The 17,732-nt window shown below is 38.6% G+C and overlaps 54 pseudogenes; all 54 read right to left on the bottom strand.

Annotated features, from left to right (window-relative positions):
• Positions 1-117: 117 nt before the first annotated feature.
• On the bottom strand, positions 118-236 carry LOC140567054 (5S ribosomal RNA; annotated as a pseudogene).
• A 185-nt stretch (positions 237-421) lies between these two features.
• Positions 422-540, bottom strand: LOC140571504 (5S ribosomal RNA; annotated as a pseudogene).
• Positions 541-725: 185 nt separating this feature from the next.
• On the bottom strand, positions 726-844 carry LOC140569954 (5S ribosomal RNA; annotated as a pseudogene).
• A 346-nt stretch (positions 845-1,190) lies between these two features.
• Positions 1,191-1,309, bottom strand: LOC140566257 (5S ribosomal RNA; annotated as a pseudogene).
• A 185-nt stretch (positions 1,310-1,494) lies between these two features.
• Positions 1,495-1,613, bottom strand: LOC140566321 (5S ribosomal RNA; annotated as a pseudogene).
• Positions 1,614-1,798: 185 nt separating this feature from the next.
• On the bottom strand, positions 1,799-1,917 carry LOC140570300 (5S ribosomal RNA; annotated as a pseudogene).
• A 222-nt stretch (positions 1,918-2,139) lies between these two features.
• LOC140568887 (5S ribosomal RNA) lies at positions 2,140-2,258 on the bottom strand (annotated as a pseudogene).
• A 185-nt stretch (positions 2,259-2,443) lies between these two features.
• LOC140568889 (5S ribosomal RNA) lies at positions 2,444-2,562 on the bottom strand (annotated as a pseudogene).
• Positions 2,563-2,747: 185 nt separating this feature from the next.
• On the bottom strand, positions 2,748-2,866 carry LOC140571900 (5S ribosomal RNA; annotated as a pseudogene).
• A 185-nt stretch (positions 2,867-3,051) lies between these two features.
• LOC140566795 (5S ribosomal RNA) lies at positions 3,052-3,170 on the bottom strand (annotated as a pseudogene).
• Positions 3,171-3,355: 185 nt separating this feature from the next.
• On the bottom strand, positions 3,356-3,474 carry LOC140568890 (5S ribosomal RNA; annotated as a pseudogene).
• Positions 3,475-3,659: 185 nt separating this feature from the next.
• LOC140570466 (5S ribosomal RNA) lies at positions 3,660-3,778 on the bottom strand (annotated as a pseudogene).
• A 185-nt stretch (positions 3,779-3,963) lies between these two features.
• LOC140568911 (5S ribosomal RNA) lies at positions 3,964-4,082 on the bottom strand (annotated as a pseudogene).
• A 222-nt stretch (positions 4,083-4,304) lies between these two features.
• LOC140570604 (5S ribosomal RNA) lies at positions 4,305-4,423 on the bottom strand (annotated as a pseudogene).
• Positions 4,424-4,609: 186 nt separating this feature from the next.
• Positions 4,610-4,728, bottom strand: LOC140568891 (5S ribosomal RNA; annotated as a pseudogene).
• A 185-nt stretch (positions 4,729-4,913) lies between these two features.
• LOC140567040 (5S ribosomal RNA) lies at positions 4,914-5,032 on the bottom strand (annotated as a pseudogene).
• A 185-nt stretch (positions 5,033-5,217) lies between these two features.
• Positions 5,218-5,336, bottom strand: LOC140568893 (5S ribosomal RNA; annotated as a pseudogene).
• Positions 5,337-5,521: 185 nt separating this feature from the next.
• On the bottom strand, positions 5,522-5,640 carry LOC140570605 (5S ribosomal RNA; annotated as a pseudogene).
• Positions 5,641-5,825: 185 nt separating this feature from the next.
• LOC140571831 (5S ribosomal RNA) lies at positions 5,826-5,944 on the bottom strand (annotated as a pseudogene).
• Positions 5,945-6,129: 185 nt separating this feature from the next.
• On the bottom strand, positions 6,130-6,248 carry LOC140568894 (5S ribosomal RNA; annotated as a pseudogene).
• Positions 6,249-6,433: 185 nt separating this feature from the next.
• Positions 6,434-6,552, bottom strand: LOC140568895 (5S ribosomal RNA; annotated as a pseudogene).
• A 185-nt stretch (positions 6,553-6,737) lies between these two features.
• Positions 6,738-6,856, bottom strand: LOC140568896 (5S ribosomal RNA; annotated as a pseudogene).
• Positions 6,857-7,078: 222 nt separating this feature from the next.
• LOC140570606 (5S ribosomal RNA) lies at positions 7,079-7,197 on the bottom strand (annotated as a pseudogene).
• Positions 7,198-7,419: 222 nt separating this feature from the next.
• Positions 7,420-7,538, bottom strand: LOC140568897 (5S ribosomal RNA; annotated as a pseudogene).
• Positions 7,539-7,723: 185 nt separating this feature from the next.
• Positions 7,724-7,842, bottom strand: LOC140570885 (5S ribosomal RNA; annotated as a pseudogene).
• A 185-nt stretch (positions 7,843-8,027) lies between these two features.
• LOC140572124 (5S ribosomal RNA) lies at positions 8,028-8,146 on the bottom strand (annotated as a pseudogene).
• A 185-nt stretch (positions 8,147-8,331) lies between these two features.
• LOC140568898 (5S ribosomal RNA) lies at positions 8,332-8,450 on the bottom strand (annotated as a pseudogene).
• Positions 8,451-8,672: 222 nt separating this feature from the next.
• Positions 8,673-8,791, bottom strand: LOC140572353 (5S ribosomal RNA; annotated as a pseudogene).
• Positions 8,792-8,976: 185 nt separating this feature from the next.
• LOC140568899 (5S ribosomal RNA) lies at positions 8,977-9,095 on the bottom strand (annotated as a pseudogene).
• Positions 9,096-9,280: 185 nt separating this feature from the next.
• On the bottom strand, positions 9,281-9,399 carry LOC140570533 (5S ribosomal RNA; annotated as a pseudogene).
• Positions 9,400-9,621: 222 nt separating this feature from the next.
• Positions 9,622-9,740, bottom strand: LOC140572167 (5S ribosomal RNA; annotated as a pseudogene).
• Positions 9,741-9,925: 185 nt separating this feature from the next.
• On the bottom strand, positions 9,926-10,044 carry LOC140568923 (5S ribosomal RNA; annotated as a pseudogene).
• A 185-nt stretch (positions 10,045-10,229) lies between these two features.
• Positions 10,230-10,348, bottom strand: LOC140568901 (5S ribosomal RNA; annotated as a pseudogene).
• A 222-nt stretch (positions 10,349-10,570) lies between these two features.
• Positions 10,571-10,689, bottom strand: LOC140572556 (5S ribosomal RNA; annotated as a pseudogene).
• Positions 10,690-10,911: 222 nt separating this feature from the next.
• Positions 10,912-11,030, bottom strand: LOC140566199 (5S ribosomal RNA; annotated as a pseudogene).
• A 222-nt stretch (positions 11,031-11,252) lies between these two features.
• Positions 11,253-11,371, bottom strand: LOC140570886 (5S ribosomal RNA; annotated as a pseudogene).
• A 185-nt stretch (positions 11,372-11,556) lies between these two features.
• On the bottom strand, positions 11,557-11,675 carry LOC140572672 (5S ribosomal RNA; annotated as a pseudogene).
• Positions 11,676-11,860: 185 nt separating this feature from the next.
• LOC140568902 (5S ribosomal RNA) lies at positions 11,861-11,979 on the bottom strand (annotated as a pseudogene).
• Positions 11,980-12,460: 481 nt separating this feature from the next.
• LOC140572771 (5S ribosomal RNA) lies at positions 12,461-12,579 on the bottom strand (annotated as a pseudogene).
• Positions 12,580-12,801: 222 nt separating this feature from the next.
• Positions 12,802-12,920, bottom strand: LOC140573114 (5S ribosomal RNA; annotated as a pseudogene).
• Positions 12,921-13,105: 185 nt separating this feature from the next.
• LOC140568903 (5S ribosomal RNA) lies at positions 13,106-13,224 on the bottom strand (annotated as a pseudogene).
• Positions 13,225-13,446: 222 nt separating this feature from the next.
• Positions 13,447-13,565, bottom strand: LOC140573297 (5S ribosomal RNA; annotated as a pseudogene).
• A 185-nt stretch (positions 13,566-13,750) lies between these two features.
• On the bottom strand, positions 13,751-13,869 carry LOC140572136 (5S ribosomal RNA; annotated as a pseudogene).
• A 185-nt stretch (positions 13,870-14,054) lies between these two features.
• LOC140570216 (5S ribosomal RNA) lies at positions 14,055-14,173 on the bottom strand (annotated as a pseudogene).
• Positions 14,174-14,358: 185 nt separating this feature from the next.
• LOC140568904 (5S ribosomal RNA) lies at positions 14,359-14,477 on the bottom strand (annotated as a pseudogene).
• A 518-nt stretch (positions 14,478-14,995) lies between these two features.
• Positions 14,996-15,114, bottom strand: LOC140572772 (5S ribosomal RNA; annotated as a pseudogene).
• A 222-nt stretch (positions 15,115-15,336) lies between these two features.
• On the bottom strand, positions 15,337-15,455 carry LOC140572108 (5S ribosomal RNA; annotated as a pseudogene).
• Positions 15,456-15,640: 185 nt separating this feature from the next.
• On the bottom strand, positions 15,641-15,759 carry LOC140566169 (5S ribosomal RNA; annotated as a pseudogene).
• Positions 15,760-15,944: 185 nt separating this feature from the next.
• On the bottom strand, positions 15,945-16,063 carry LOC140568905 (5S ribosomal RNA; annotated as a pseudogene).
• Positions 16,064-16,248: 185 nt separating this feature from the next.
• On the bottom strand, positions 16,249-16,367 carry LOC140568906 (5S ribosomal RNA; annotated as a pseudogene).
• Positions 16,368-16,589: 222 nt separating this feature from the next.
• On the bottom strand, positions 16,590-16,708 carry LOC140572791 (5S ribosomal RNA; annotated as a pseudogene).
• A 185-nt stretch (positions 16,709-16,893) lies between these two features.
• Positions 16,894-17,012, bottom strand: LOC140568907 (5S ribosomal RNA; annotated as a pseudogene).
• A 185-nt stretch (positions 17,013-17,197) lies between these two features.
• On the bottom strand, positions 17,198-17,316 carry LOC140571185 (5S ribosomal RNA; annotated as a pseudogene).
• Positions 17,317-17,501: 185 nt separating this feature from the next.
• Positions 17,502-17,620, bottom strand: LOC140568908 (5S ribosomal RNA; annotated as a pseudogene).
• Between the last annotated feature and the right edge of the window lie 112 nt (positions 17,621-17,732).

The following is a 17,732-nucleotide window of genomic DNA, read 5'->3' on the forward strand; positions in this document are numbered from 1 at the left end:
AAGCATTCCATTTCAACACATCAACATTTACCACACAAAAGAGTGTCAACTACAAATAAGTGCAAAAGATATAAATAACATGGAAGTGTAAGCTTTAATTGTTTGCAGGATTGGAAAAGCTTACAACACCTGGTATTCCCAGACAGTCTTCCAATCAAGTACTAAACAGGCCCAATCCTAGGTAGCTTCTGAGATCAGACGAGATCAGGCATTCTAAGGATGGAATGGCCGCAAGCAGAAGCACCTTGCAAACTAGAGGATTCAAATTTCATAGCTAAGACCATATTTGTTCAAAACCAAGCAAAAACATTCCATTTCAACACATCAACATTTACAACACAAAAGAGTTTCAACTACAAATTTGTGCAAAACATGTAAATAACATGGAAATGTAAGCTTTAATTGTTTGCAGGATTGGAAAAGCTTACAACACCTGATATTCCCAGTCAGTCTCCCATTCAAGTACTAACCAGGCCCAACCCTAGGTAGCTTCTGAGATCAGACGAGATCAGGCATTCTAAGGGTGGAATGGCCGTAAGCAGAAGCACCTTGCAAACTAGAGGATTCAAATTTCATAGCTAAGACCATATTTGTTCAAAACCAAGCAAAAGCATTCCATTTCAACACATCAACATTTACAACACAAAAGAGTTTCAACTACAAATTTGTGCAAAAGATGTAAATAACATGGAAATGTAAGCTTTAATTGTTTGCAGGATTGGAAAAGCTTACAACACCTGGTATTCCCAGACAGTCTCCCATTCAAGTACTAACCAGGCCCAACCCTAGGTAGCTTCTGAGATCAGACGAGATCAGGAATTCTAAGGGTGGAATGGCCGTAAGCAGAAGCATATTGCAAACTAGAGGATTCAAATTTCATGGCTAAGACCATATTTGTTCAAAACCAAGCAAAAGCATTCCATTTCAACACATCAACATTTACAACACAAAAGAGTTTCAACTACAAATTTGTGCAAAAGATGTAAATAACATGGAAATGTAAGCTTTAATTGTTTGCAGGATTGGAAAAGCTTACAACACCTGGTATTCCCAGACAGTCTCCCTTTCAAGTACTAACCAGGCCCAACCCACATCAACATTTATAACACAAAAGAGTTTCAACTACAAATTTGTGCAAAAGATGTAAATAACATGGAAATGTAAGCTTTAATTGTTTGCAGGATTGGAAAAGCTTACAACACCTGGTATTCCCAGACAGTCTCCCATTCAAGTTCTAACCAGGCCCAACCCTAGGTAGCTTCTGAGATCAGACGAGATCAGGAATTCTAAGGGTGGAATGGCCGTAAGCAGAAGCATCTTGCAAACTAGAGGATTCAAATTTCATGGCTAAGACCATATTTGTTCAAAACCAAGCAAAAGCATTCCATTTCAACACATCAACATTTACAACACAAAAGAGTTTCAACTACAAATTTGTGCAAAAGATGTAAATAACATGGAAATGTAAGCTTTAATTGTTTGCAGGATTGGAAAAGCTTACAACACCTGATATTCCCAGACAGTCTCCCATTCAAGTACTAACCAGGCCCAACCCTAGGTAGCTTCTGAGATCAGACGAGATCAGGCATTCTAAGGGTGGAATGGCCTTAAGCAGAAGCACCTTGCAAACTAGAGGATTCAAATTTCATAGCTAAGACCATATTTGTTCAAAACCAAGCAAAAGCATTCCATTTCAACACATCAACATTTACAACACAAAAGAGTTTCAACTACAAATTTGTGCAAAACATGTAAATAACATGGAAATGTAAGCTTTAATTGTTTGCAGGATTGGAAAAGCTTACAACACCTGGTATTCCCAGACAGTCTCCTATTCAAGTACTAACCAAGCCCAACCCTAGGTAGCTTCTGAGATCAGACGAGATCAGGCATTCTAAGGGTGGAATGGCCGTAAGCAGAAGCACCTTGCAAACTAGAGGATTCAAATTTCATAGCTAAGACCATATTTGTTCAAAACCAAGCAAAAGCATTCCATTTCAACACATCAACATTTACAACACAAAGCATTCCATTTCAACACATCAACATTTACAACACAAAAGAGTTTCAACTACAAATTTGTGCAAAAGATGTAAATAACATGGAAATGTAAGCTTTAATTGTTTGCAGGATTGGAAAAGCTTACAACACCTGGTATTCCCAGACAGTCTCCCATTCAAGTACTAACCAGGCCCAACCCTAGGTAGCTTCTGAGATCAGACGAGATCAGGCATTCTAAGGGTGGAATGGCCGTAAGCAGAAGCACCTTGCAAACTAGAGGATTCAAATTTCATAGCTAAGACCATATTTGTTCAAAACCAAGCAAAAGCATTCCATTTCAACACATCAACATTTACAACACAAAAGAGTTTCAACTACAAATTTGTGCAAAAGATGTAAATAACATGGAAATGTAAGCTTTAATTGTTTGCAGGATTGGAAAAGCTTACAACACCTGGTATTCCCAGACAGTCTCCCATTCAAGTACTAACCAGGCCCAACCCTAGGTAGCTTCTGAGATCAGACGAGATCAGGCATTCTAAGGGTGGAATGGCCGTAAGCAGAAGCACCTTGCAAACTAGAGGATTCAAATTTCATAGCTAAGACCATATTTGTTCAAAACCAAGCAAAAGCATTCCATTTCAACACATCAACATTTACAACACAAAAGAGTTTCAACTACAAATTTGTGCAAAAGATGTAAATAACATGGAAATGTAAGCTTTAATTGTTTGCAGGATTGGAAAAGCTTACAACACCTGGTATTCCCAGACAGTCTCCCATTCAAGTACTAACCATGCCCAACCCTAGGTAGCTTCTGAGATCAGATGAGATCAGGCATTCTAAGGGTGGAATGGCCGTAAGCAGAAGCACCTTGCAAACTAGAGGATTCAAATTTCATAGCTAAGACCATATTTGTTCAAAACCAAGCAAAAGCATTCCATTTCAACACATCAACATTTACAACACAAAAGAGTTTCAACTACAAATTTGTGCAAAAGATGTAAATAACATGGAAATGTAAGCTTTAATTGTTTGCAGGATTGGAAAAGCTTACAACACCTGGTATTCCCAGACAGTCTCCCATTCAAGTACTAACCAGGCCCAACCCTAGGTAGCTTCTGAGATGAGACGAGATCAGGAATTCTAAGGGTGGAATGGCCGTAAGCAGAAGCACCTTGCAAACTAGAGGATTCAAATTTCATAGCTAAGACCATATTTGTTCAAAACCAAGCAAAAGCATTCCATTTCAACACATCAACATTTACAACACAAAAGAGTTTCAACTACAAATTTGTGCAAAAGATGTAAATAACATGGAAATGTAAGCTTTAATTGTTTGCAGGATTGGAAAAGCTTACAACACCTGGTATTCCCAGACAGTCTCCCATTCAAGTACTAACCAGGCCCAACCCTAGGTAGCTTCTGAGATCAGACGAGATCAGGCATTCTAAGGGTGGAATGGCCGTAAGCAGAAGCACCTTGCAAACTAGAGGATTCAAATTTCATAGCTAAGACCATATTTGTTCAAAACCAAGCAAAAGCATTCCATTTCAACACATCAACATTTACAACACAAAAGAGTTTCAACTACAAATTTGTGCAAAAGATGTAAATATCATGGAAATGTAAGCTTTAATTCTTTGCAGGATTGGAAAAGCTTACAACACCTGGTATTCCCAGACAGTCTCCCATTCAAGTACTAACCAGGCCCAACCCTTAGTAGCTTCTGAGATCAGACAAGATCAGGCATTCTAAGGGTGGAATGGCCGTAAGCAGAAGCACCTTGCAAACTAGAGGATTCAAATTTCATAGCTAAGACCATATTTGTTCAAAACCAAGCAAAAGCATTCCATTTCAACACATCAACATTTACAACACAAAAGAGTTTCAACTACAAATTTGTGCAAAAGATGTAAATAACATGGAAATGTAAGCTTTAATTGTTTGCAGGATTGGAAAAGCTTACAACACCTGGTATTCCCAGACAGTCTCCCATTCAAGTACTAACCAGGCCCAACCCTTGGTAGCTTCTGAGATCAGACGAGATCAGGCATTCTAAGGGTGGAATGGCCGTAAGCAGAAGCACCTTGCAAACTAGAGGATTCAAATTTCATAGCTAAGACCATATTTGTTCAAAACCAAGCAAAAGCATTCCATTTCAACACATCAACATTTACAACACAAAGCATTCCATTTCAACACATCAACATTTACAACACAAAAGAGTTTCATCTACAAATTTGTGCAAAAGATGTAAATAACATGGAAATGTAAGCTTTAATTGTTTGCAGGATTGGAAAAGCTTACAACACCTGATATTCCCAGACAGTCTCCCATTCAAGTACTAACCAGGCCCAACCCTAGGTAGCTTCTGAGATCAGACGAGATCAGGCATTCTAAGGGTGGAATGGCCGTAAGCAGAAGCACCTTGCAAACCTAGAGGATTCAAATTTCATAGCTAAGACCATATTTGTTCAAAACCAAGCAAAAGCATTCCATTTCAACACATCAACATTTACAACACAAAAGAGTTTCAACTACAAATTTGTGCAAAAGATGTAAAAAACATGGAAATGTAAGCTTTAATTGTTTGCAGGATTGGAAAAGCTTACAACACCTGGTATTCCCAGACAGTCTCCCATTCAAGTACTAACCAGGCCCAACCCTAGGTAGCTTCTGAGATCAGACGAGATCAGGCATTCTAAGGGTGGAATGGCCGTAAGCAGAAGCACCTTGCAAACTAGAGGATTCAAATTTCATAGCTAAGACCATATTTGTTCAAAACCAAGCAAAAGCATTCCATTTCAACACATCAACATTTACAACACAAAAGAGTTTCAACTACAAATTTGTGCAAAAGATGTAAATAACATGGAAATGTAAGCTTTAATTGTTTGCAGGATTGGAAAAGCTTACAACACCTGGTATTCCCAGACAGTCTCCCATTCAAGTACTAACCAGGCCCAACCCTAGGTAGCTTCTGAGATCAGACAAGATTAGGCATTCTAAGGGTGGAATGGCCGTAAGCAGAAGCACCTTGCAAACTAGAGGATTCAAATTTCATAGCTAAGACCATATTTGTTCAAAACCAAGCAAAAGCATTCCATTTCAACACATCAACATTTACAACACAAAAGAGTTTCAACTACAAATTTGTGCAAAAGATGTAAATAACATGGAAATGTAAGCTTTAATTGTTTGCAGGATTGGAAAAGCTTACAACACCTGGTATTCCCAGACAGTCTCCCATTCAAGTACTAACCAGGCCCAACCCTAGGTAGCTTCTGAGATCAGACGAGATCAGGCATTCTAAGGGTGGAATGGCCGTAAGCAGAAGCACCTTGCAAACTAGAGGATTCAAATTTCATAGCTAAGACCATATTTGTTCAAAACCAAGCAAAAGCATTCCATTTCAACACATCAACATTTACAACACAAAAGAGTTTCAACTACAAATTTGTGCAAAAGATGTAAATAACATGGAAATGTAAGCTTTAATTGTTTGCAGGATTGGAAAAGCTTACAACACCTGATATTCCCAGACAGTCTCCCATTCAAGTACTAACCAGGCCCAACCCTAGGTAGCTTCTGAGATCAGACGAGATCAGGCATTCTAAGGGTGGAATGGCCGTAAGCAGAAGCACCTTGCAAACTAGAGGATTCAAATTTCATAGCTAAGACCATATTTGTTCAAAACCAAGCAAAAGCATTCCATTTCAACACATCAACATTTACAACACAAAAGAGTTTCAACTACAAATTTGTGCAAAAGATGTAAATAACATGGAAATGTAAGCTTTAATTGTTTGCAGGATTGGAAAAGCTTACAACACCTGGTATTCCCAGACAGTCTCCCATTCAAGTACTAACCAGGCCCAACCCTAGGTAGCTTCTGAGATCAGACGAGATCAGGAATTCTAAGGGTGGAATGGCAGTAAGCAGAAGCACCTTGCAAACTAGAGGATTCAAATTTCATAGCTAAGACCATATTTGTTCAAAACCAAGCAAAAGCATTCCATTTCAACACATCAACATTTACAACACAAAAGAGTTTCAACTACAAATTTGTGCAAAAGATGTAAATAACATGGAAATGTAAGCTTTAATTGTTTGCAGGATTGGAAAAGCTTACAACACCTGGTATTCCCAGACAGTCTCCCATTCAAGTACTAACCAGGCCCAACCCTAGGTAGCTTCTGAGATCAGACGAGATCAGGCATTCTAAGGGTGGAATGGCCGTAAGCAGAAGCACCTTGCAAACTAGAGGATTCAAATTTCATAGCTAAGACCATATTTGTTCAAAACCAAGCAAAAGCATTCCATTTCAACACATCAACATTTACAACACAAAAGAGTTTCAACTACAAATTTGTGCAAAAGATGTAAATAACATGGAAATGTAAGCTTTAATTGTTTGCAGGATTGGAAAAGCTTACAACACCTGGTATTCCCAGACAGTCTCCCATTCAAGTACTAACCAGGCCCAACCCTAGGTAGCTTCTGAGATCAGACGAGATCAGGCATTCTAAGGGTGGAATGGCCGTAAGCAGAAGCACCTTGCAAACTAGAGGATTCAAATTTCATAGCTAAGACCATATTTGTTCAAAACCAAGCAAAAGCATTCCATTTCAACACATCAACATTTACAACACAAAAGAGTTTCAACTACAAATTTGTGCAAAAGATGTAAATAACATGGAAATGTAAGCTTTAATTGTTTGCAGGATTGGAAAAGCTTACAACACCTGGTATTCCCAGACAGTCTCCCATTCAAGTACTAACCAGGCCCAACCCTAGGTAGCTTCTGAGATCAGACGAGATCAGGCATTCTAAGGGTGGAATGGCCGTAAGCAGAAGCACCTTGCAAACTAGAGGATTCAAATTTCATAGCTAAGACCATATTTGTTCAAAACCAAGCAAAAGCATTCCATTTCAACACATCAACATTTACAATACAAAGCATTCCATTTCAACACATCAACATTTACAACACAAAAGAGTTTCATCTACAAATTTGTGCAAAAGATGTAAATAACATGGAAATGTAAGCTTTAATTGTTTGCAGAATTGGAAAAGCTTACAACACCTGATATTCCCAGACAGTCTCCCATTCAAGTACTAACCAGGCCCAACCCTAGGTAGCTTCTGAGATCAGACGAGATCAGGCATTCTAAGGGTGGAATGGCCGTAAGCAGAAGCACCTTGCAAACTAGAGGATTCAAATTTCATAGCTAAGACCATATTTGTTCAAAACCAAGCAAAAGCATTCCATTTTAACACATCAACATTTACAACACAAAGCATTCCATTTCAACACATCAACATTTACAACACAAAAGAGTTTCAACTACAAATTTGTGCAAAAGATGTAAATAACATGGAAATGTAAGCTTTAATTGTTTGCAGGATTGGAAAAGCTTACAACACCTGGTATTCCCAGACAGTCTCCCATTCAAGTACTAACCAGGCCCAACCCTAGGTAGCTTCTGAGATCAGACGAGATCAGGCATTCTAAGGGTGGAATGGCCGTAAGCAGAAGCACCTTCCAAACTAGAGGATTCAAATTTCATAGCTAAGACCATATTTGTTCAAAACCAAGCAAAAGCATTCCATTTCAACACATCAACATTTACAACACAAAAGAGTTTCAACTACAAATTTGTGCAAAAGATGTAAATAACATGGAAATGTAAGCTTTAATTGTTTGCAGGATTGGAAAAGCTTACAACACCTGATATTCCCAGACAGTCTCCCATTCAAGTACTAACCAGGCCCAACCCTAGGTAGCTTCTGAGATCAGACGAGATCAGGAATTCTAAGGGTGGAATGGCCGTAAGCAGAAGCACCTTGCAAACTAGAGGATTCAAATTTCATAGCTAAGACCATATTTGTTCAAAACCAAGCAAAAGCATTCCATTTCAACACATCAACATTTACAACACAAAAGAGTTTCAACTACAAATTTGTGCAAAAGATGTAAATAACATGGAAATGTAAGCTTTAATTGTTTGCAGGATTGGAAAAGCTTACAACACCTGATATTCCCAGACAGTCTCCCATTCAAGTACTAACCAGGCCCAACCCTAGGTAGCTTCTGAGATCAGACGAGATCAGGTATTCTAAGGGTGGAATGGTCGTAAGCAGAACTACCTTGCGAACTAGAGGATTCAAATTTCATAGCTAAGACCATATTTGTTCAAAACCAAGCAAAAGCATTCCATTTCAACACATCAACATTTACAACACAAAAGAGTTTCAACTACAAATTTGTGCAAAAGATGTAAAAAACATGGAAATGTAAGCTTTAATTGTTTGCAGGATTGGAAAAGCTTACAACACCTGGTATTCCCAGACAGTCTCCCATTCAAGTACTAACCAGGCCCAACCCTAGGTAGCTTCTGAGATCAGACGAGATCAGGCATTCTAAGGGTGGAATGGCCGTAAGCAGAAGCACCTTGCAAACTAGAGGATTCAAATTTCATAGCTAAGACCATATTTGTTCAAAACCAAGCAAAAGCATTCCATTTCAACACATCAACATTTACAACACAAAGCATTCCATTTCAACACATCAACATTTACAACACAAAAGAGTTTCAACTACAAATTTGTGCAAAAGATGTAAATAACATGGAAATGTAAGCTTTAATTGTTTGCAGGATTGGAAAAGCTTACAACACCTGGTATTCCCAGACAGTCTCCCATTCAAGTACTAACCAGGCCCAACCCTAGGTAGCTTCTGAGATCAGACAAGATCAGGCATTCTAAGGGTGGAATGGCTGTAAGCAGAAGCACCTTGCAAACTAGAGGATTCAAATTTCATAGCTAAGACCATATTTGTTCAAAACCAAGCAAAAGCATTCCATTTCAACACATCAACATTTACAACACAAAAGAGTTTCAACTACAAATTTGTGCAAAAGATGTAAATAACATGGAAATGTAAGCTTTAATTGTTTGCAGGATTGGAAAAGCTTACAACACCTGGTATTCCCAGACAGTCTCCCATTCAAGTACTAACCAGGCCCAACCCTAGGTAGCTTCTGAGATCAGACGAGATCAGGCATTCTAAGGGTGGAATGGCCGTAAGCAGAAGCACCTTGCAAACTAGAGGATTCAAATTTCATAGCTAAGACCATATTTGTTCAAAACCAAGCAAAAGCATTCCATTTCAACACATCAACATTTACAACACAAAAGAGTTTCAACTACAAATTTGTGCAAAAGATGTAAATAACATGGAAATGTAAGCTTTAATTGTTTGCAGGATTGGAAAAGCTTACAACACCTGGTATTCCCAGACAGTCTCCCATTCAAGTACTAACCAGGCCCAACCCTAGGTAGCTTCTGAGATCAGACGAGATCAGGCATTCTAAAGGTGGAATGGCCGTAAGCAGAAGCACCTTGCAAACTAGAGGATTCAAATTTCATAGCTAAGACCATATTTGTTCAAAACCAAGCAAAAGCATTCCATTTCAACACATCAACATTTACAATACAAAGCATTCCATTTCAACACATCAACATTTACAACACAAAAGAGTTTCATCTACAAATTTGTGCAAAAGATGTAAATAACATGGAAATGTAAGCTTTAATTGTTTGCAGGATTGGAAAAGCTTACAACACCTGGTATTCCCAGACAGTCTCCCATTCAAGTACTAACCAGGCCCAACCCTAGGTAGCTTCTGAGATCAGACAAGATCAGGCATTCTAAGGGTGGAATGGCCGTAAGCAGAAGCACCTTGCAAACTAGAGGATTCAAATTTCATAGCTAAGACCATATTTGTTCAAAACCAAGCAAAAGCATTCCATTTCAACACATCAACATTTACAACACAAAAGAGTTTCAACTACAAATTTGTGCAAAAGATGTAAATAACATGGAAATGTAAGCTTTAATTGTTTGCAGGATTGGAAAAGCTTACAACACCTGGTATTCCCAGACAGTCTCCCATTCAAGTACTAACCAGGCCCAACCCTTGGTAGCTTCTGAGATCAGACGAGATCAGGCATTCTAAGGGTGGAATGGCCGTAAGCAGAAGCACCTTGCAAACTAGAGGATTCAAATTTCATAGCTAAGACCATATTTGTTCAAAACCAAGCAAAAACATTCCATTTCAACACATCAACATTTACAACACAAAAAAGTTTCAACTACAAATTTGTGCAAAAGATGTAAAAAACATGGAAATGTAAGCTTTAATTGTTTGCAGGATTGGAAAAGCTTACAACACCTGGTATTCCCAGACAGTCTCCCATTCAAGTACTAACCAGGCCCAACCCTAGGTAGCTTCTGAGATCAGACGAGATCAGGCATTCTAAGGGTGGAATGGCCGTAAGCAGAAGCACCTTGCAAACTAGAGGATTCAAATTTCATAGCTAAGACCATATTTGTTCAAAACCAAGCAAAAGCATTCCATTTCAACACATCAACATTTACAACACAAAGCATTCCATTTCAACACATCAACATTTACAACACAAAAGAGTTTCATCTACAAATTTGTGCAAAAGATGTAAATAACATGGAAATGTAAGCTTTAATTGTTTGCAGGATTGGAAAAGCTTACAACACCTGGTATTCCCAGACAGTCTCCCATTCAAGTACTAACCAGGCCCAACCCTAGGTAGCTTCTGAGATCAGACTAGATCAGGCATTCTAAGGGTGGAATGGCCGTAAGCAGAAGCACCTTGCAAACTAGAGGATTCAAATTTCATAGCTAAGACCATATTTGTTCAAAACCAAGCAAAAGCATTCCATTTCAACACATCAACATTTACAATACAAAGCATTCCATTTCAACACATCAACATTTACAACACAAAAGAGTTTCATCTACAAATTTGTGCAAAAGATGTAAATAACATGGAAATGTAAGCTTTAATTGTTTGCAGGATTGGAAAAGCTTACAACACCTGGTATTCCCAGACAGTCTCCCATTCAAGTACTAACCGTGCCCAACCCTAGGTAGCTTCTGAGATCAGACGAGATCAGGCATTCTAAGGGTGGAATGGCCATAAGCAGAAGCACCTTGCAAACTAGAGGATTCAAATTTCATAGCTAAGACCATATTTGTTCAAAACCAAGCAAAAGCATTCCATTTCAACACATCAACATTTACAACACAAAGCATTCCATTTCAAAACATCAACATTTACAACACAAAAGAGTTTCAACTACAAATTTGTGCAAAAGATGTAAAAAACATGGAAATGTAAGCTTTAATTGTTTGCAGGATTGGAAAAGCTTACAACACCTGATATTCCCAGACAGTCTCCCATTCAAGTACTAACCAGGCCCAACCCTAGGTAGCTTCTGAGATCAGACGAGATCAGGAATTCTAAGGGTGGAATGGCCGTAAGCAGAAGCACCTTGCAAACTAGAGGATTCAAATTTCATAGCTAAGACCATATTTGTTCAAAACCAAGCAAAAGCATTCCATTTCAACACATCAACATTTACAACACAAAAGAGTTTCAACTACAAATTTGTGCAAAAGATGTAAATAACATGGAAATGTAAGCTTTAATTGTTTGCAGGATTGGAAAAGCTTACAACACCTGATATTCCCAGACAGTCTCCCATTCAAGTACTAACCAGGCCCAACCCTAGGTAGCTTCTGAGATCAGACGAGATCAGGCATTCTAAGGGTGGAATGGCCCTAAGCAGAAGCACCTTGCAAACTAGAGGATTCAAATTTCATAGCTAAGACCATATTTGTTCAAAACCAAGCAAAAGCATTCCATTTCAACACATCAACATTTACAACACAAAAGAGTTTCAACTACAAATTTGTGCAAAAGATGTAAATAACATGGAAATGTAAGCTTTAATTGTTTGCAGGATTGGAAAAGCTTACAACACCTGGTATTCCCAGACAGTCTCCCATTCAAGTACTAACCAGGCCCAACCCTAGGTAGCTTCTGAGATCAGACGAGATCAGGCATTCTAAGGGTGGAATGGCCGTAAGCAGAAGCACCTTGCAAACTAGAGGATTCAAATTTCATAGCTAAGACCATATTTGTTCAAAACCAAGCAAAAGCATTCCATTTCAACACATCAACATTTACAACACAAAAGAGTTTCAACTACAAATTTGTGCAAAAGATGTAAATAACATGGAAATGTAAGCTTTAATTGTTTGCAGGATTGGAAAAGCTTACAACACCTGGTACTAACCAGGCCCAACCCTCAGAAGCTACCCAACCCTTGGTAGCTTCTGAGATCAGACAAGATCAGGCATTCTAAGGATGGAATGGCCGCAAGCAGAAGCACCTTGCAAACTAGAGGATTCAAGTTTCATAGCTAAGACCATATTTGTTCAAAACCAAGCAAAAACATTCCATTTCAACACATCAACATTTACAACACAAAAGTGTTTCAACTACAAATTTGTGCAAAAGATGTAAAAAACATGGAAATGTAAGCTTTAATTGTTTGCAGGATTGGAAAAGCTTACAACACCTGGTATTCCCAGACAGTCTCCCATTCACGTACTAACCAGGCCCAACCCTAGGTAGCTTCTGAGATCAGACGAGATCAGGCATTCTAAGGGTGGAATGGCCATAAGCAGAAGCACCTTGCAAACTAGAGAATTCAAATTTCATAGCTAAGACCATATTTGTTCAAAACCAAGCAAAAGCATTCCATTTCAACACATCAACATTTACAACACAAAGCATTCCATTTCAACACATCAACATTTACAACACAAAAGAGTTTCATCTACAAATTTGTGCAAAAGATGTAAATAACATGGAAATGTAAGCTTTAATTGTTTGCAGGATTGGAAAAGCTTACAACACCTGGTATTCCCAGACAGTCTCCCATTCAAGTACTAACCAGGCCCAACCCTTGGTAGCTTCTGAGATCAGACAAGATCAGGCATTCTAAGGATGGAATGGCCGCAAGCAGAAGCACCTTGCAAACTAGAGGATTCAAATTTCATAGCTAAGACCATATTTGTTCAAAACCAAGCAAAAACATTCCATTTCAACACATCAACATTTACAACACAAAAAAGTTTCAACTACAAATTTGTGCAAAAGATGTAAAAAACATGGAAATGTAAGCTTTAATTGTTTGCAGGATTGGAAAAGCTTACAACACCTGGTATTCCCAGACAGTCTCCCATTCAAGTACTAACCAGGCCCAACCCTAGGTAGCTTCTGAGATCAGACGAGATCAGGCATTCTAAGGGTGGAATGGCCGTAAGCAGAAGCACCTTGCAAACTAGAGGATTCAAATTTCATAGCTAAGACCATATTTGTTCAAAACCAAGCAAAAGCATTCCATTTCAACACATCAACATTTACAACACAAGGCATTCCATTTCAACACATCAACATTTACAACACAAAAGAGTTTCATCTACAAATTTGTGCAAAAGATGTAAATAACATGGAAATGTAAGCTTTAATTGTTTGCAGGATTGGAAAAGCTTACAACACCTGGCATTCCCAGACAGTCTCCCATTCAAGTACTAACCAGGCCCAACCCTAGGTAGCTTCTGAGATCAGACGAGATCAGGCATTCTAAGGGTGGAATGTCCGTAAGCAGAAGCACCTTGCAAACTAGAGGATTCAAATTTCATAGCTAAGACCATATTTGTTCAAAACCAAGCAAAAGCATTCCATTTCAACACATCAACATTTACAACACAAAAGAGTTTCAACTACAAATTTGTGCAAAAGATGTAAATAACATGGAAATGTAAGCTTTAATTGTTTGCAGGATTGGAAAAGCTTACAACACCTGATATTCCCAGACAGTCTCCCATTCAAGTACTAACCAGGCCCAACCCTAGGTAGCTTCTGAGATCAGACGAGATCAGGTATTCTAAGGGTGGAATGGTCGTAAGCAGAACTACCTTGCGAACTAGAGGATTCAAATTTCATAGCTAAGACCATATTTGTTCAAAACCAAGCAAAAGCATTCCATTTCAACACATCAACATTTACAACACAAAAGAGTTTCAACTACAAATTTGTGCAAAAGATGTAAATAACATGGAAATGTAAGCTTTAATTGTTTGCAGGATTGGAAAAGCTTACAACACCTGGTATTCCCAGACAGTCTCCCATTCAAGTACTAACCAGGCCCAACCCTAGGTAGCTTCTGAGATCAGACGAGATCAGGCATTCTGAGGGTGGAATGGCCGTAAGCAGAAGCACCTAGCAAACTAGAGGATTCAAATTTCATAGCTAAGACCATATTTGTTCAAAACCAAGCAAAAGCATTCCATTTCAACACATCAACATTTACAACACAAAAGAGTTTCAACTACAAATTTGTGCAAAAGATGTAAAAAACATGGAAATGTAAGCTTTAATTGTTTGCAGGATTGGAAAAGCTTACAACACCTGGTATTCCCAGACAGTCTCCCATTCAAGTACTAACCAGGCCCAACCCTAGGTAGCTTCTGAGATCAGACGAGATCAGGCATTCTAAGGGTGGAATGGCCGTAAGCAGAAGCACCTTGCAAACTAGAGGATTCAAATTTCATAGCTAAGACCATATTTGTTCAAAACCAAGCAAAAGCATTCCATTTCAACACATCAACATTTACAACACAAAGCATTCCATTTCAACACATCAACATTTACACCACAAAAGAGTTTCAACTACAAATTTGTGCAAAAGATGTAAATAACATGGAAATGTAAGCTTTAATTGTTTGCAGGATTGGAAAAGCTTACAACACCTGGTACTAACCAGGCCCAACCCTCAGAAGCTACCCAACCCTTGGTAGCTTCTGAGATCAGACAAGATCAGGCATTCTAAGGATGGAATGGCCGCAAGCAGAAGCACCTTGCAAACTAGAGGATTCAAATTTCATAGCTAAGACCATATTTGTTCAAAACCAAGCAAAAACATTCCATTTCAACACATCAACATTTACAACACAAAAGAGTTTCAACTACAAATTTGTGCAAAAGATGTAAAAAACATGGAAATGTAAGCTTTAATTGTTTGCAGGATTGGAAAAGCTTACAACACCTGGTATTCCCAGACAGTCTCCCATTCACGTACTAACCAGGCCCAACCCTAGGTAGCTTCTGAGATCAGACGAGATCAGGCATTCTAAGGGTGGAATGGCCATAAGCAGAAGCACCTTGCAAACTAGAGGATTCAAATTTCATAGCTAAGACCATATTTGTTCAAAACCAAGCAAAAGCATTCCATTTCAACACATCAACATTTACAACACAAAGCATTCCATTTCAACACATCAACATTTACAACACAAAAGAGTTTCATCTACAAATTTGTGCAAAAGATGTAAATAACATGGAAATGTAAGCTTTAATTGTTTGCAGGATTGGAAAAGCTTACAACACCTGGTATTCCCAGACAGTCTCCCATTCAAGTACTAACCAGGCCCAACCCTTGGTAGCTTCTGAGATCAGACAAGATCAGGCATTCTAAGGATGGAATGGCCGTAAGCAGAAGCACCTTGCAAACTAGAGGATTCAAATTTCATAGCTAAGACCATATTTGTTCAAAACCAAGCAAAAACATTCCATTTCAACACATCAACATTTACAACACAAAAAAGTTTCAACTACAAATTTGTGCAAAAGATGTAAAAAACATGGAAATGTAAGCTTTAATTGTTTGCAGGATTGGAAAAGCTTACAACACCTGGTATTCCCAGACAGTCTCCCATTCAAGTCCTAACCAGGCCCAACCCTAGGTAGCTTCTGAGATCAGACGAGATCAGGCATTCTAAGGGTGGAATGGCCGTAAGCAGAAGCACCTTGCAAACTAGAGGATTCAAATTTCATAGCTAAGACCATATTTGTTCAAAACCAAGCAAAAGCATTCCATTTCAACACATCAACATTTACAACACAAAAGAGTTTCAACTACAAATTTGTGCAAAAGATGTAAATAACATGGAAATGTAAGCTTTAATTGTTTGCAGGATTGGAAAAGCTTACAACACCTGGTATTCCCAGACAGTCTCCCATTCAAGTACTAACCAGGCCCAACCCTAGGTAGCTTCTGAGATCAGACGAGATCAGGCATTCTAAGGGTGGAATGGCCGTAAGCAGAAGCACCTTGCAAACTAGAGGATTCAAATTTCATAGCTAAGACCATATTTGTTCAAAACCAAGCAAAAGCATTCCATTTCAACACATCAACATTTACAACACAAAAGAGTTTCAACTACAAATTTGTGCAAAAGATGTAAATAACATGGAAATGTAAGCTTTAATTGTTTGCAGGATTGGAAAAGCTTACAACACCTGGTATTCCCAGACAGTCTCCCATTCAAGTACTAACCAGGCCCAACCCTAGGTAGCTTCTGAGATCAGACGAGATCAGGCATTCTAAGGGTGGAATGGCCGTAAGCAGAAGCACCTTGCAAACTAGAGGATTCAAATTTCATAGCTAAGACCATATTTGTTCAAAACCAAGCAAAAGCATTCCATTTCAACACATCAACATTTACAACACAAAGCATTCCATTTCAACACATCAACATTTACAACACAAAAGAGTTTCATCTACAAATTTGTGCAAAAGATGTAAATAACATGGAAATGTAAGCTTTAATTGTTTGCAGGATTGGAAAAGCTTAAAACACCTGGTATTCCCAGACAGTCTCCCATTCAAGTACTAACCAGGCCCAACCCTAGGTAGCTTCTGAGATCAGACGAGATCAGGCATTCTAAGGGTGGAATGGCCGTAAGCAGAAGCACCTTCCAAACTAGAGTATTCAAATTTCATAGCTAAGACCATATTTGTTCAAAACCAAGCAAAAGCATTCCATTTCAACACATCAACATTTACAACACAAAAGAGTTTCAACTACAAATTTGTGCAAAAGATGTAAATAACATGGAAATGTAAGCTTTAATTGTTTGCAGGATTGGAAAAGCTTACAACACCTGGTATTCCCAGACAGTCTCCCATTCAAGTACTAACCAGGCCCAACCCTAGGTAGCTTCTGAGATCAGACGAGATCAGGCATTCTAAGGGTGGAATGGCCGTAAGCAGAAGCACCTTGCAAACTAGAGGATTCAAATTTCATAGCTAAGACCATATTTGTTCAAAACCAAGCAAAAGCATTCCATTTCAACACATCAACATTTACAACACAAAAGAGTTTCAACTACAAATTTGTGCAAAAGATGTAAATAACATGGAAATGTAAACTTTAATTGTTTGCAGGATTGGAAAAGCTTACAACACCTGGTATTCCCAGACAGTCTCCCATTCAAGTACTAACCAGGCCCAACCCTAGGTACCTTCTGAGATCAGACGAGATCAGGCATTCTAAGGGTGGAATGGCCGTAAGCCAAAGCACCTTGCAAACTAGAGGATTCAAATTTCATAGCTAAGACCATATTTGTTCAAAACCAAGCAAAAGCATTCCATTTCAACACATCAACATTTACAACACAAAAGAGTTTCAACTACAAATTTGTGCAAAAGATGTAAATAACATGGAAATGTAAGCTTTAATTGTTTGCAGGATTGGAAAAGCTTACAACACCTGGTATTCCCAGACAGTCTCCCATTCAAGTACTAACCAGGCCCAACCCTAGGTAGCTTCTGAGATCAGACGAGATCAGGCATTCTAAGGGTGGAATGGCCGTAAGCAGAAGCACCTTGCAAACTAGAGGATTCAAATTTCATAGCTAAGACCATATTTGTTCAAAACCAAGCAAAAGCATTCCATTTCAACACATCAACATTTACAACACAAAAGAGT

The sequence above is a fragment of the Salminus brasiliensis genome, chromosome 11 (assembly GCF_030463535.1).
Source record: "Salminus brasiliensis chromosome 11, fSalBra1.hap2, whole genome shotgun sequence".
Lineage (NCBI taxonomy): Eukaryota > Metazoa > Chordata > Actinopteri > Characiformes > Bryconidae > Salminus > Salminus brasiliensis.